The following is a 15,193-nucleotide window of genomic DNA, read 5'->3' as shown; positions in this document are numbered from 1 at the left end:
ATTTGTATAAATATTTTACTTTAAATTATTATAGTGTACTAGTGCATTTAACTTTTTCTGTTAACCAAAAAAAACACAATTTTTACATACACTATTTGTCCAAAAGTATGTGGACATCTCTCCAAATTCAGCCTCACCCATTCTTAACAGGTGCATAAAATCAACACATAGCCATACTATATAAGAAACATCACCTGGATGCACTGGGACACATCATCAGTGTTGTATCCTGAGGTCATCAGGCGTTTTGGGTCAACATCATACACCCTCGCTCAGGCGACCCAGCCGGGGTTGATCACTCCCCAACTTGTGTCCCAGTAGCAATCCACGGATCAGCCCTCTTCATCCAAAGCCACCTTGAGGCTTTTTCTGCGGCTTCACTTGCGTATTTAATGGCCCTCTTCTTGGCCGCTCCTGTTATGCCCAACCGTGTGAGGACTCTACAGAGTGAGTGTCCTGCAAATCCTCTGCAACCAATTTCTATGGGCTCATAGAGTACCCTCCAGCCTCTGCCCCTGCACTCCTGTACCAGCTCCTGGTACTTGGCGCGTTTCCTCTCACTAGCTTCCTCAATACGTTCTTCCCAGGGCACTGTCAGTTCCAGCATGATCAGCTGTTTTGAGGCCTTAGATGTAATGATCATGTCTGGCCGGAGTGTTGTTGTTATAATTTGCTGCGGGAACTTTAGTTGGTTTCCCAAGTCAGCCTGCAGCTGCCAGTCAGAGGGTGTGTGGAAGAGGCCTGTTGTTACTGCCTTTGCCTTGGATTGCTCTCCCGCTTTAACGAAGGTAACTGACTTCTTAGGGCCGTGGAGGAGTTTGCTTGTCTTGATGGCTGCAGTCAAGCTTTCAACAACTGCCTTGAGCACCTTGTCATGGCGCCACCGGTAGCGTCCATCTGCCAATGCCTTAGGACAGCTGCTGAGTAGATGTTCTAGCGAGCCTCTTCCTGAACAAAGTGGGCAGGATGGTGTCTCACTCTTTCCCCAGACGTGGAGGTTTGCTGGACTTGGCAGGACATCGTAGACCGCCTGCACCAGGAACCGGACACGAAAGAAATCTCCCTGCATGATGTCCGACCATGTGATCCTACGCTGGAGAGTGCTCTCCCACCTTGTCCACGCACCCTGTTGCGGGCGTCCTACTGCCCTGCTCACTCTCTCTTCCTCCACCCCTGCTCAGACCTCTTCCTGGAGTAGATGGATTCTCTCCTTGCCCTGGGCCTTGCCGACCTGGGTCTTTGGGAAATAGCGCAGACCTGCTCTACCTGTTGCCACGGTGCCAACCAGAGCCTTCTGTCTCAGGCGTGACTCTGCCACCTCCACAGCATTCTCCGCCCTCCACTTTCTGCCTGTCCTCACCTCAATGCCAGCTGCTGACACATTACAATCATTGGAGTTCCTGTACTGTAGGACTTCTCTGGTGCGTGCTACCATGAATTCTTCTGTGAGGCCTCTAAATGGTAGCTGCAGGATGTTCCTAGTTCCATACAGTGCTGCGCTGGTGTGGCTGCGTGGGAGTCCCAACCACCTCCGAAGAAAGCTGCTGATCTTTTCAAAGGACTCAACTGTTGAAAATGGGACTGCATATACCAGCAGAGGCCATAGGACCCGGGGCAAGATTGAATGCTGATAGATCCAGGCTTTAAACCTACCAGGCAGGCCAGACCTATCAACTTTGGTGAGCCATGTCCCAAGCTCCTGCGTGAATTTCTGAATGGCAGCTGTGTCTTTCAGACTTGAGTCAAAGACTTTCCCCAAACTCTTGACTGCCTGCTCTGTGATGGATGGGATGACTGTTCCTGCAAAAGCAAATCGATACTTATCAGTCACCTTCCCCCTCTTCAGCACCGTGGACCTTGACTTGGAAGGCTTAAAACTCATCCTTGCCCATGTGATGAGTCTCTCAAGCCCTTGTAGGATCCACCTGCTCCCTGGGACCGATGTTGTCATGATGGTTAGATCATCCATATAGGCTCTTATCAGGGGCTGTCGTACACCCGACATAGTCAGGGGCCCTCTACATTCTACCTCGGCTGCCTTGACTATCATATTCATGGCAAGGGCAAAAAGAATAACTGAGATGGTGCACCCGGTTATTATTCCCTTGGCAAGCTGATACCAGTCTGATATTTCTGACCCAGAAGTGACCCTTATCCTGAAGTTGTTATAATAATCCAGGATCAGATCCTTGATTTTCCTGGGAACATGGTGGCGATGTAGTGCAAGCTCAACCAGCTTGTGTGCTATAGACCCAAAGGCATTGGCCAGGTCTAACCACAACACAGCAAGGTTGCCTCTGTTCTCGTGAGCCTCTCTGATCAGCTGAGTTACCACACCTGTGTGCTCCAGGCAGCCAGGGACTCCAGGAACCCCCTTCTGAACAGAGAGGTCGATGTAGTTATTCTTGAGGAGGAACTCTGTCAGTCTTTTGGAAATGATGCTGAAAAATACCTTTCCTTCTACACTCAGCAGGGAGATCATTGCAGAACTGGTCGATGTTCCTGGAATTCTCCTCTTTAGGGACCCACACTCCCTCAGCACACCTCCACTGGTCAGTGACTTTCCCTCTTCGCCAGATCACCTTCAAGTTCTTCCATAGGTGCTGGAGAAGTGCAGGGCAGCGCTTGTAGACAAGGTATGGTACGCCGCTTGGGCCTGGAGTGGAAGCTGATCGGGCTGCCTTGATGACCTCCTCTATCTCCCTCAGACTTGGCTCCCCCAGCTTGAATGCTGTTATTGGGAGGGCAGGGTTGATGAGGGCTTTATTGGCATCGAGATCTTGATCCCTCCTAGGATCGCTCAATGTGTGCAGGAGGAAGCGCTTCACCTCCTCCGATGAACACTCAAGATGCCCACTGCGCTTATCCCCTAGCAGTTGTTTCGTAAAACCAAAGGGATTGGCAATAAAGGCTGCCCGCCTCCTTGCTCTCTCTCTTCCCCGCCTCCTATGCCATTCTGCTCTGCGGAGGGTCAACAGCTTCTTCCGCAGGATGTTCTGCAGTTCTGCCAATGCCTGCTTTTCCTCATCAGCAGGTGTCTTGTACTGCTTCTTGAGGGTTCGAAGCTCTTGCCGTATTTGATGTATGTTGAGGGCCCTGCGGGTCATAGTATTTGAGGTGGACTTGGTCTTACCCTTCTCCACCTGACCAAACCTCTCAGAGGCATAACTGACGATAATCGTGGTCATTGTTTGGAGTCGCCTGTCGACATCTCCTTTGGCTGTGGCTTGGATAATGTTGGACACGTCCTGATCAAACTGCATCCAATCTCTCCGTTTGCTGGCTGGAGGCCACTTAATCCGCTGCTGTGTGACTACTCTGCCGGAGTCGGGAGGCTCAGGTGCGTGGAGGGACTGGGCTCTGTGGGTTGCCTCCTGGCCGGGCTCCTCCTGTGTCTCACCAGGTCCAAGACCTGTGCGTTGCACCTTCTTCTTCCGCTCCAAACACTTTATTCTGGCCTGATGGAATTGTAGGCCACGTTGGTTCTTGCACAGCTTTCCGCACATGCATGTTATACTCGTAGTCTGTCCGTTCACATGGGTCATCAACATTTTGTCCGTTCGATTGGAGATCTCAACCCCCTTGAATTGATCAATTCAAGGTCTTATCAATGATAAATCTTGAATAAACTGGTATGCTTAAGTTATCATTTGAATGAAAATATCCTCCTCTCTTATTCATTTCCCTTACATCATACATGGCTGTATTTGAAACAAAGCAAAATATACAATATAATAACCTTTGTGGACCAGAAAAAGATTAATTAGCCCTTATTCTGGGACTGACTATTAGAAGGGAGCATTTCACGTGGCTGCAGTTCCATAAGACCACAAAACAAGTTTGATTAATTACTCGCATTAATTTCTTATCTATACAACAACAAAGCTAGCCTTGCTGCTTTAAAATATATGTTTGTCTTAACCTTTAACCTCTAGCAAAGGTAAAGCTTGAGGTAACAGCAGACATGTGTCATAGCAGTTTCAAGAGGAATTTAATATTGTACATTATAATGCAGATTAAAAATTAACAAAACACAATTCAGATATAGATTAGTATTGATAAGTATAATAAAATTCCAAATATTGATAATGGTCTGGGAATGTTTTTTTAGGGTTTAGGCAAGGCCCCTTGGTTTCAGTGAAAGTAACTGTTAATGTTACAGCATACAAAGACATTTTAGACAACTGTGTGCTTCCAACATTGTGGCAATTAAAACATTGCTTGATGAGCTTGGTGTGGAGGAACTCAAGTGGCCTGCAGAGAGTCCTGATTTCAGCCCTATTGACACTTTTGGGATAAATTGGAATGGTGATTGTGACAACTACTCGTTTGTCTGAATGGAACAAATTCCAACAGAGACACTCCAAAATCTTGTGGAGTCTATTATAGCCAATAAGGAGAGGCCAAATCTACATTTATGCTCGTAGTTTTACATTGGGATGTCCAACAAGCTCAGATAGATATAATAGTCAGGTGTCCTCAAATTTTTGTTAACAACTACACTCTTTCTATCTCGACCAGTTGGAAAACACAAAAATGTGTAATTTTACTTTGTAATTCCGTGGTTATCTGCACATAAAATGATAGAATTTGATATAATTTCCTACAAACAGTAGTGAGCTCATAGTTCAATTGCTGATTTTTTTTTACCTCAAACAAGTGTTTTACCTGCACTTTCCAGTTAACCCCATCGTTTGTTAGAAACAGCAGCCAATAATGTGAGCAATGTCAATATAACCTCGGTCTCTATACCCAGACAGCAAATCAATTGTCATGTCCTGGCCAAAGAGGTGTGGGAAAGTCAATTTCTTGTCAGCCAAGGTAGAAACATAACCATTGATAACTTGTTAACACAAGCCAATGTTTAATCAATGTGGAATTTATCCATCTGTTCCTGTTTGCTTTATGTATATGTTTTCATTAGGAGTTTTTTTTTACAAGGATTCAGATGAAAATGTAGTTAATAATGCAATTAACTGATATTTACAAGTGCACAAATCGAGAATGACACATAGTATTTTTTGTTTATCTATTCTCTCTGGAATTGTTCAGATGTAATAATAAAAGCAAAAATCCTATATAGCAGCATAGCCAGGCAGTCAAGAAAGAAAGCACACTATCTGTCAAGCTTGTCAATAAGAACTAATTTTCCAGTTGCACTGATGAAAGGCTATGTGTGCTTTTCTTTCATTGATATTGCAGTGTCTGTAATTTAGTTGTCTTTTTGTAGTGCCTCTAAAGTCTGTAATTTAACTGTCTTTTTTGCAGTGCCTCTGAATTTTGCATATTTCATTCTTTCAAGAATTTTTACAACTGCCAAGTGACTTCCTAATATCAGAAACTAAGTTGAGATGGTTAACCTGACGATGTGTCCTTATTAAATGCAGTCATTGCCTCAATTAGCATTCAGCAGTGTACTGTTTTCATGTCAGATTTTTTGTTGTCCGTTCAGGGCATTTTGTTATGGGGACTAGGCCAGTCACAGCTTGAATCGGCTGCTTTCTATTATTCCATGTGTCTACTAGTTTCTTTGCAGATCATAAAGTGACCACCTGTGTTTATTATATATAACAATTTCTAGAGATTAGTCAATAAGCATTTATTTTAAATTGTACTTTTAACATCAAACTTCACTAAAGGCATCCTAGAAATAATACAATGCAAAACAACACAAAACAACAGGTAGATTATAAGGAAATTTATATTTAGTAAACATAAATCTCTATATGAGAAACAGAGAGTGAATGGATAGATATTTACTGTAGCCACATTTCTAAGCACCAGTACAAGAATGACGATAAATTAAGGAATTAAGTAAAACATCAGAAAACATTTTGTACTGAATTTCCAAAACATAAAGGGTGAATGGCAACACGTATGGAGTGTTAAATTATCTAGAGATAACCTTATGTTAAAGAATAAGTTTGGTATTTTTCAAGTCAAAGTTATTTCTCCAAAATCATGGTATATATTAGCACGAAAAAATAACTGTTCCCCTTTGTGCTTTATAATGGAGGTGAAGAGTCTTATTATAAAGTAACACAGTAAAATGTACAGAATATGTCCATTTTTAAAGCCAAAAATGTTATCAAGCATTGATTTGTGTCTTGAGATTATGCACATATTGCAAAACAGCTAATTTGTGTTGTTTGAGGAAGGTCAAAAAATCAAAGAGTGAACCATTGTTATGAGATTCAGCCATTTTAGGAGGAGGTAGGCAATTTGTTTTACTTCACCAACTACCTCATTTTCATCCATGGCAGTACTGCGTCTTCTTAAACCCAGGGCACGGATTAACTTTAGATAGCTTTTACCAAGCATATTTATTGAAACCGAATGCCAATTCCCAAAGACGAAACACTCTCTCTGTAGACAACTAGACAATAATAAATTAAAGTCACAGTTATGATTGCTTATATTCTTTTATTATACAGAAACATATTTCTTTATTTTGAAATGCCTGCTACTCCTAAACTGATAAAGCAAAGAAGTGCTTCAGTGAGGAAGAATACTGAGCTTGCACATAGCATGCAATCAATTGACAAGAAATGAACAGATGTTATGGACATCAATTCATCCATCCAACCATCTACCTAACCTGCTTATCCAGGGCAGAGTTGTGGGGCAACTAGAGTCTATCCCAGCCAGCATTGGATTCGAGGTAGGAACAATTCCTGGGTGGAGTGCCAGTCTAGCATAGGGCAAACTCACACACACACATACACACATGCACTAGGGCCATTTTAGCAATGCCAGTTTTTCCTAAGTTAATTAAGGTCAATTTATTAAGTTAAATACAGATATTTTAACATAGGCTGGTTGCGCACAGCTGTCATTCCTGCCTCACTGTTTCAAACAGTGATATTTTCATAATGAGAATGAGAACTAGAACTAAAAATATTGTTTTTTGTTTTACAAGAATGAGAACTGAAATTAACGCAAACAAAGAAACTAAAACTAAATAAAAATTAGTGATATGTGAACGAAGTAAAACGAGAACAAAAATTGAGTAATACAAAAAAATAACAATAACATTTTCGTTTAATACGGTTTAGTCATGCAGAGGGGTTGTTTGTAGGTCACGTTCAGTTATGTTCCACTGTTTACTATGCAGTGACCTTGTACCTTAGGCTTACTATAGTCATGTGGCACAATTACTTGTTAAGTAACTTACTAAGTTTTGCACAAATGTTTGTGGGTAGAAAGAGAAAAAGTAATGTGTGGAAATGCTCTAATTACAGCACAGATGATAATAAAAGCAAATGTAGCGTGTGAGAAGAAAAGAGTCTCTGAGTTTCAGTGCAGGGCAAGCTGGATCAGTGCTTAGTGGAAGTCTGGCACTTCTCTGGTACCATGACTGCACTTCATACAGGGACGTGCAGTCACACCTGTCATCATGAAAAGTAAAAATAAAAACTAATAATGATAACATAAAATAAATTTGTCCAGTGGGCTGTATGATTCTAATAATTATGATAATTTTTATAGTCAAAATCGCTGAATTTGCGCATTTCCTGATCAAACATAGAGGAGAAATACAAGGTACGGCAGCAACAAGCCGAGCCTTATCTCGGACAGCGCTATCCCTCAACGCTGGGTTGATGCATGCAATTGGCTCATGCCTGTTGCTGTCTCTCTGTATGTTGCCAATATAATTTTTGCACACACGTTTATTATACATCTGACTTTCCAAAGTCTGTCTAATATCTTTAATGAATGTGTGTGACATATTTAGTCTTGCTGATAGGACATAAAACCACAGTGAAAAGGCACAAGTTGAGACAGACAATACTGTGCCGCACTGAAGCCCAACAGGTGCTTGTTGCTACTGTTCTACGCAGAGACTGTCTGCGCCAATAAGAGATATCAGAAAGTCAAGTGCACTGCAGCGGTCCATTTATTTTTTATTTCAACTGACTGCCAAAATGGAAAATTAAGACTTTTAAAACTAAAGGAAAATAAGAAGGACTTTCACAAATAAGTGACAGAGATTTTCGTGGAGTTGGATAGGTGCATGGACTTCATTTATAAATAAAGATAAGACAATAAACGGTATTCAATTTTATAAAAATAAAATGGGATCAGACTAAGAAAAAAAATCCAATATTTAAAAACTAAATTTTGACCTTAAATAAAATATTCTTTTGTTTTTCTAGTTACCTGTCCATTGCATGGCTGCACTCGGGTCCTAATCTGGATCCTGAGTTGGTTTATCTTGTGGTGGGTGCGATAATGCGCTGTATCAGTACATCCTCCTAACCTCCTCCTCCTTTGGTTGAACAGTCTGTATTAAAATTGATTAAAACATCAGAATTAAAAGCTTTTAAAAACAACTAAATATTTAAATTAAGGTGAAAGGTCAAAATTGAAATCCATTTTTTTGTACACCACTCTATACTTTCACTTGTATTGAATAAGTTTGAATTGCGAAATTGCAAGTGCAAATTTAGAACACATAGAGGGCACAGAGCAAATGCGCTCTCTCTGTAAATTTAACATTCTTTCTTAGCCAAATATGTACCTTAAGTATGTGTGTGTAAAGAATTCTGATGAGATATGAAACATAACCAGTAGTCAATATGCATGCTGCCAGATGAATAGTGAATAAGCTACTCTTTTGGGTTCATATATTTGTAAATTTGACTCTGATGGAGTCTCTGCCTCACCAGCCATGAACGTCACTGCACATCATTCAACATACAGTCTGCTGGCACCAGAGGATAGGGCCTTGTCTGTGCACCTGCATTACAGACGCTTGTCAAGCGTGTGGCTATCTGTGCAACGGACGTCATTGCAACATGAAAAAATCTCTCAAAATGCGTGCTTGTTTAAAGCTTAATAGGCAGAGTGCTTGCACAGACTGGTTCCTTGGGTTGAAACATTTGATCTTGCTGACTATACTCATTAGGCCACTTAATCTGTTTAATCATTGATAGTCAAACTGTGTTTAATGGCATTATGAACTGTGAGTGTATTTTGTTGACTGAAACATAACTGGCATTGAAATATGTGTAGGCCAAAAAACGAAAATTCTACAAATATTAAAAAGCCAGAATTAAATAAAATTAAAAATAAAAATGGTTGACCCCACTGAAAACTAGAACGAAGTAAAAAAAAATAATTTTATAAAATAAAAATAAAAACCAAAACTACAATTAATATCAGAACTGAAATATCACTGGTGTCAAGTCCTGCACCTTCTCCTCATGAACCTACAGATTAATCAATATAATTACTCACTCAAAAACATTGTGCTTAGTTCTTTAATTGCCACACCCCTCAGCAAGATCGATTCATCTTGCAGTTAAAAAATTAAAAACATTGGTTTGTGGCGCTTTAATCTGCTGTATTGCACACTCTGCCTTTATCATTTTCTGATTTGTTTTTTTCATCAAGCGTGTGCAAGACATGCCATAGAAAAGTTGGCTTGGGTCTTTCAAAATTCTAATGCTTTTATTAAAAATACAATGAAGTATAATCAGTTTAGTTCAGATTTATTATGTGTACAGTGAAACACATTTGTGCTCTACATGAATCTTCTTCAACAGGCTTTGTTAAATAACAACACAGAATATAATGGACTGTGTTCAGCAGTGGGCTGTTATAAGTCCACTAATAGCAGCTGCTGAAACTTACAGTATTCTTACCTTGAAAAAATAGAACTAAAAATCTTTGATAAAATGTACTGTTTTCGGTTTACTTTTGTTATCACAAGCATGCCTCAGAAACACTGAATGCATGGTTTCCTAATCCAAAACCTTTGCTACTTCAACGTGGACATATTCCAGAAGTTTTAAGTTTTTTTTATATAAATGGGCCTCTCTACCCTTCAACTCCATTATGTGGTGCTTCATGTAGCAAATTAATATATACCATAATTGTAAAGGTTAGTCATGTCACACATAAAGACTAATCTCCCTGCCTCCCTTGACCCTTTTCAGTTTGCATACCGCTCAAACAGGTCAAATGAGGATACCATATGCTCTGCCCTTCACCTCTCCCTGACACTTTAGCTCTGCCTTCAACACAATCATCCCTCAAAAGCTGGTTGTAAAACTGAGCAGGTTGGGCCTGAACACCACTATCTGCAATTGAATCCTGGACTTCTTGACAGAGAGACCCCAGTCAGTTCGGATGGGCTGCAACACTTCCAGCAACATCACACTGAGCACTGGAGCGCCACAGGACTGCTTGCTTAGTCCACTGCTGTTCACCCTGCTGACTTACGACTGCACAGCCACGCACAACACCAACCACATCATCAAATTTGCGAATGATACAACGGTGCTGGGACTGATAAGCAGGAATACAGAGATAAGGAGGAACGGCTGTCTGCATGGTGTGAAGACAACAATCTATCTGTCAATGTTGACAAGACAAAAGAGATAGTCGTGGACTTCAGAAAATCACATCCTGCCCACATCCCACTCAGCATCAATGGTTTAGATGTGGACACTGTTAGGAGTACCAAGTTCCTCGGTGTGCACATAAATGAGGAACTTATGTGGATGCATAATATCTCATCACTAATCAAGAAAGCCCAGCAGAGACTTCACTTCCTGAGGAGGTTGAAGCGAGAAAGTCTTCCCCCTTTCATCCTCACCATGTTCTACAGAGGCACCATTGAGAGTGTTTTGACCAGCTGCATCACTGTCTGGTATGGCAACTGCAACATATCCAACTGCAAGTGCCTACAAAGGATAGTGAAGACAGCAGAGAACATTATTGGGGTGGCTTTCCCTTCACTACAGGACATATTTTACAAACGCAGTGTCCATAAGGCCTGCAGCATTGTGCAGGACGACTTACACCCCTCACATGGACTTTTCACACTTCTGCCATCCAAGCAAAGATACTGCAGCATTAAAGCCAGACCTGCCAGCCAGCAATATAGTTTTTACCCCCAAGCTGTCAGACTCCTTAACACCATGCTGCCACCTGAGATCTTCCACACTGCCTCAACCACTTCTAAAAACAGAACTTTTGTACATGCAAGCCACTTTCCTGCAAAGACGAGTGTGCATTTAGAAAAAGAACTGAAAATCTCATACTGACCTTTTAAGTATTTTGACACTCTTGATATCCTTCTGATGTGAAACATTCTGACCTGTCATTGTTTACACATGTCTTAAACAACTATTATCATAAACTGATAATTTCTGTATTATCTATATCTATTATTTATTATATTAAATATCTATTGACTATATTTGTGTATCTAGATTGCAAATACCATACATTGCATCAATGTTCATATTGCTAACTACATGTCAATATTGCTGCTACTTTTTTGTCTTGTCTTTGCACAATGTCTTGTTTTGTTTGTGTTTTAATTTTAAATTTTAATTTTAATTCTATCTCTAATTTATTATTTGCACGTCATGTTGTTACACTGTGGACCCTGAGCTTCGCAATTTCGTCTATCTGTATACTTGTATATGGTTGAGATGACAATAAAGTTCACTTTGACTTTGACTTGAATTGTGAAGAAATAACTTTGACTTGAAAAATACCAAACTTACCCTTAAAATGTAAATGCAATGACAAGACTTCAGACACACCACATTATGCATAAGTAGAGAGAAGAAAAAAAGAAGGGTTAGGTATTGTAGAGATTCTATATCTTTTTGAGAGATAGCAATGACATGTAATCTTCTTCCATTTAGTCATGGAAGGCAAGCCTGGATTGCTGCAGGAACCCTAGAAAGGCTGTAGGCTGTAGGCAAAGAGGCAGACAGAGCCATTAGCAGGTCAGGGTTTTCTTCTGGATCACCAATATTGGAACTGTAAATGAATCAGAGACACATTTTACTTTGCTAGCTTGTTCTACAACTATTTCTTGTGCTCCCTTTTTGGCTTAGTCCTGGTGAACCTGAATGGATAATCACACCTTTGACGATATCACTTGTACGTTAACCCACATATTAAAAATAGCTAAGCATTGCTAATGTATGCATGTCTGCTATGTAGTAGTTTGAAAACGGGACGATGTAGTCTTTACAGTGTAGTAGTTCTGTCATGCGTAAAGAGTATAATGAAATTCTAACTTTAACGTTCAATCACATGCAACATGTTGCAGTTTGATTGTCCAGATGAGATGTGTGTCTTGGGAAACATACTGATGTTTCATATTATCCATAATTTACTAAAAAGTGGTTTAATGGCATTAATGTAATTGTTTTTTCTATGAAACAAAATACATAGGCTTTACTAAAAATGTTAAAAATCCTTAAAATGCACTTCTGTCTTCAAGCAAAGTGTATATTTCCTTTGTGAATAAGAATTCTGTCATTATGCAAGAAGATGAAAAATATAAACAAACAATATGCTGTAATGTAACTTACCTAATATAATTTAGAAATGGAAGCATTTGGACCTGTCTAACATTTAACAAAAGCAGATATTTAGGGCACCACTTGAAAGCTCCAATAATTAGAAAACACTGAGCACCAAATAATAGGAAGTAATCACCAATTAGTGCATCCACTTTCATCCTCTTCCATATGTTCCTAAAGTTGGCAATATTACTTCATCATCTGCCAGCAAACTTTGCATTGAAAATAGCTACAATATTCCTCCAGGCAACACTCCTCTCGAGAACTGTGGAAATGTCCTTACAGGCATCCTCCAAATCAAACATATATTTAAATTAAAAAGAGCTTGTGTGTGTAGAAACATTTTTTGACTGGCCAACATTCTGTAATTTACCTTAACTGCAACAAACCTTTAGGATATAATTATACTTTTTAGACTCTGGGGATATTTGTGGTCAAATAAATAAAGATAGCATTAACAGTAGTGTTATTTGTGCTGTGGGGTTAACATTATTTTAATGTTGCATGGTAAGTGGTATTTTATAAATAATTCTGAAACTGTTGCTTTGATGTAAAATGCAAATCTGCTCATTTAATACAAATTACACTTCAGCTTTCCCAGTGTTTATGGTAAAAATAAGATTTTTCTATCATAGACTGGTCATCATTGTATATCACTGGAAAAAGTATTTGTTATAAATAGATATAATTAAGAAATAAGTCTTAATAATAAAAATAATTACATTGTTTCTTATAAAATTTGAATATACTTGAAGCATATAACATAGAAAACTTCATGACCAATTACTTCCCACATTAAGACAAAGATTTTCAGAATATCATGATTATCTGCTCTTTGAGTGTAATTTAGTACTGGTATGTGCATTTTTAGCTTTAGACTATAGTCAAAACCAGTACTCAAACTCAGCAGCACGTCTGGTTAGACTGTCAATTCAAAGACACTCCAAACTGGTGTTTCAATAGTTAAGAGTGTTAGAATACCAAACTATGTAAATTCTGCAGTTAAACTAAGATCTCTTTCCATGTGCAAATGTTTCTGACATGGAGGCTCCCTAGTCGATGTTTCAGTGTCCACCTTATTGCTAAGTACCTTCACTACTGTTGTTTTGCAGTAAACTGAAGCATTAAAAAGGAACTTCATATTTTTGTGAACCAAAGGTAAAAGAAAATGTTGGAGCTTAATTGTTTCAGGCACCTTATCAAAATTAAATAGAAGCCATGGTGTTCATAGTAGGTTGCATTCCCTTTGCAGCTGGCAAAACTTCCTGGGAACAAATAAAAGCTCAGCCTGTGTTAATAATTGTCATGGATTTTGGGAAAGGTCGGGATGTTCTAAGAGAGAATGTCTTCATTCTAACTACCGTAGATACTCATGTATAAATCGAAAAATTTATGCCTTAAAATTCATTCAAAAACACAGTCGACTTATCCACGGGGCAACACCAATTTCATTAAATAATTCTTTAAACTGTGAAATACCGCACTTGAATTTGAGCATTAGCTTTTGCAGGTTTTAGATAACAAACATACCATTAGCTGCCAGTAGATGGCAGTAACCAGAAACATACAGTATTTCGGACCATAAGGTGCACCGGATTTTAAAGCGCAATATCAATGAATGGATCTACTTTTATACATAAGGTGCATCGAATTATAAAGCGCATTCAGCGAAACAAAACAGATAAGTCAAACTTTATTCAACTCATTCACAATAACTCATCATTGCTCAGTTGTAACATAAAATTCAAAACAATACACTAACTTTTTCAGTTCAATCCTCTTCCACAAATCTATCAAATTCTTCATCCTCAGTGTCTGAGGTAAACAGTTGGGCAATTTCAGCATTCATTATCCGAGTCAGTCTCTTTGCTGTTACTTAGCTGTTTAGTGATGAAAGCTCAAAGATACTTGAGACTGATACCTTAGCCCAGGCATCCACGATCCATTGGCAGATAGTGGCGTAACTTGCCTGCCGTTGCCTTCCTGTCTTGGTGAATGTTTGTTCGCCTTCCATCATCCAATGCTCCCACGCATCTCGCAATTTAACTTTAAACGACCTGTTGACACCGATATCTAACAGTTGGAGTTATTTGGTTAATCCACCCGGAATGATGGCAAGCTCCGAATTAGTGTGCTTCACTTGGATTTTGACAGTATCGGTGAGATGGGCGCGCATGGAGTCGCAGATCAATAGAGATAGAGATTTGTGGAAAAAGCCATCCGTTCTCCTGATGTAAACTTCCTGACTACGGTAGCCGTAATGCTCCAACAATCCATCAAGCGGTGCAGCTTTGTAGCTTACCAAAGTCATTCTAAAACATTTTGACAGATTTTTGAGCACCGTGTACCACAAAAAATCGGTTCGAGGTCAGTAAGCACAACCAGAATTAATACAAAAGGCGCACTGGATTACAAGGCGAAATGTCGATTTTTGATAAAATTAAAGGATTTTAAGTGCGCCTTATTGTCCGAAAAATAATCAACAACATCCTTCCACAGTCCAAAGACATGTAGGTTAGGTGGATTGGCGATTCTAAATTGGCCCTAGTGTGTGCTTGGTGTGTGGGTGTGTTTGTGTGTGTCCTGCGGTGAATTGGCGCCCTGCCCGGGATTGGTTCCTGCTTTGTGCCCTGTGTTGGCTGGGATTGGCTCCAGCAGACCCCCATGACCCTGTGTTTGGATTCAGCAGGTTGGAAAATGGACGGATGAATTTAATACAATCTACTCAACATTCATTTGGTGCAACGTTTTGCAGCTCTTTATTAAATTTGCATTGAATTGTTTCTGGAAGAAGCTTGATGACCCCACATGCTCTGCATTATTAGCCTATGTATATTTAATTGCAGTTTATTAGTAAA

The 15,193-nt window shown here is 39.7% G+C and overlaps 1 pseudogene; it reads right to left on the bottom strand.

Annotated features, from left to right (window-relative positions):
* Nucleotides 1-258: 258 nt before the first annotated feature.
* Nucleotides 259-3,515, bottom strand: LOC120536580 (annotated as a pseudogene).
* Between the last annotated feature and the right edge of the window lie 11,678 nt (nt 3,516-15,193).

This window comes from Polypterus senegalus, chromosome 10 (assembly GCF_016835505.1).
Source record: "Polypterus senegalus isolate Bchr_013 chromosome 10, ASM1683550v1, whole genome shotgun sequence".
NCBI lineage: Eukaryota > Metazoa > Chordata > Cladistia > Polypteriformes > Polypteridae > Polypterus > Polypterus senegalus.
The sequence above is the reverse complement of the archived record's forward strand: the minus strand, read 5'-3'. Positions and strand labels throughout refer to the sequence as shown.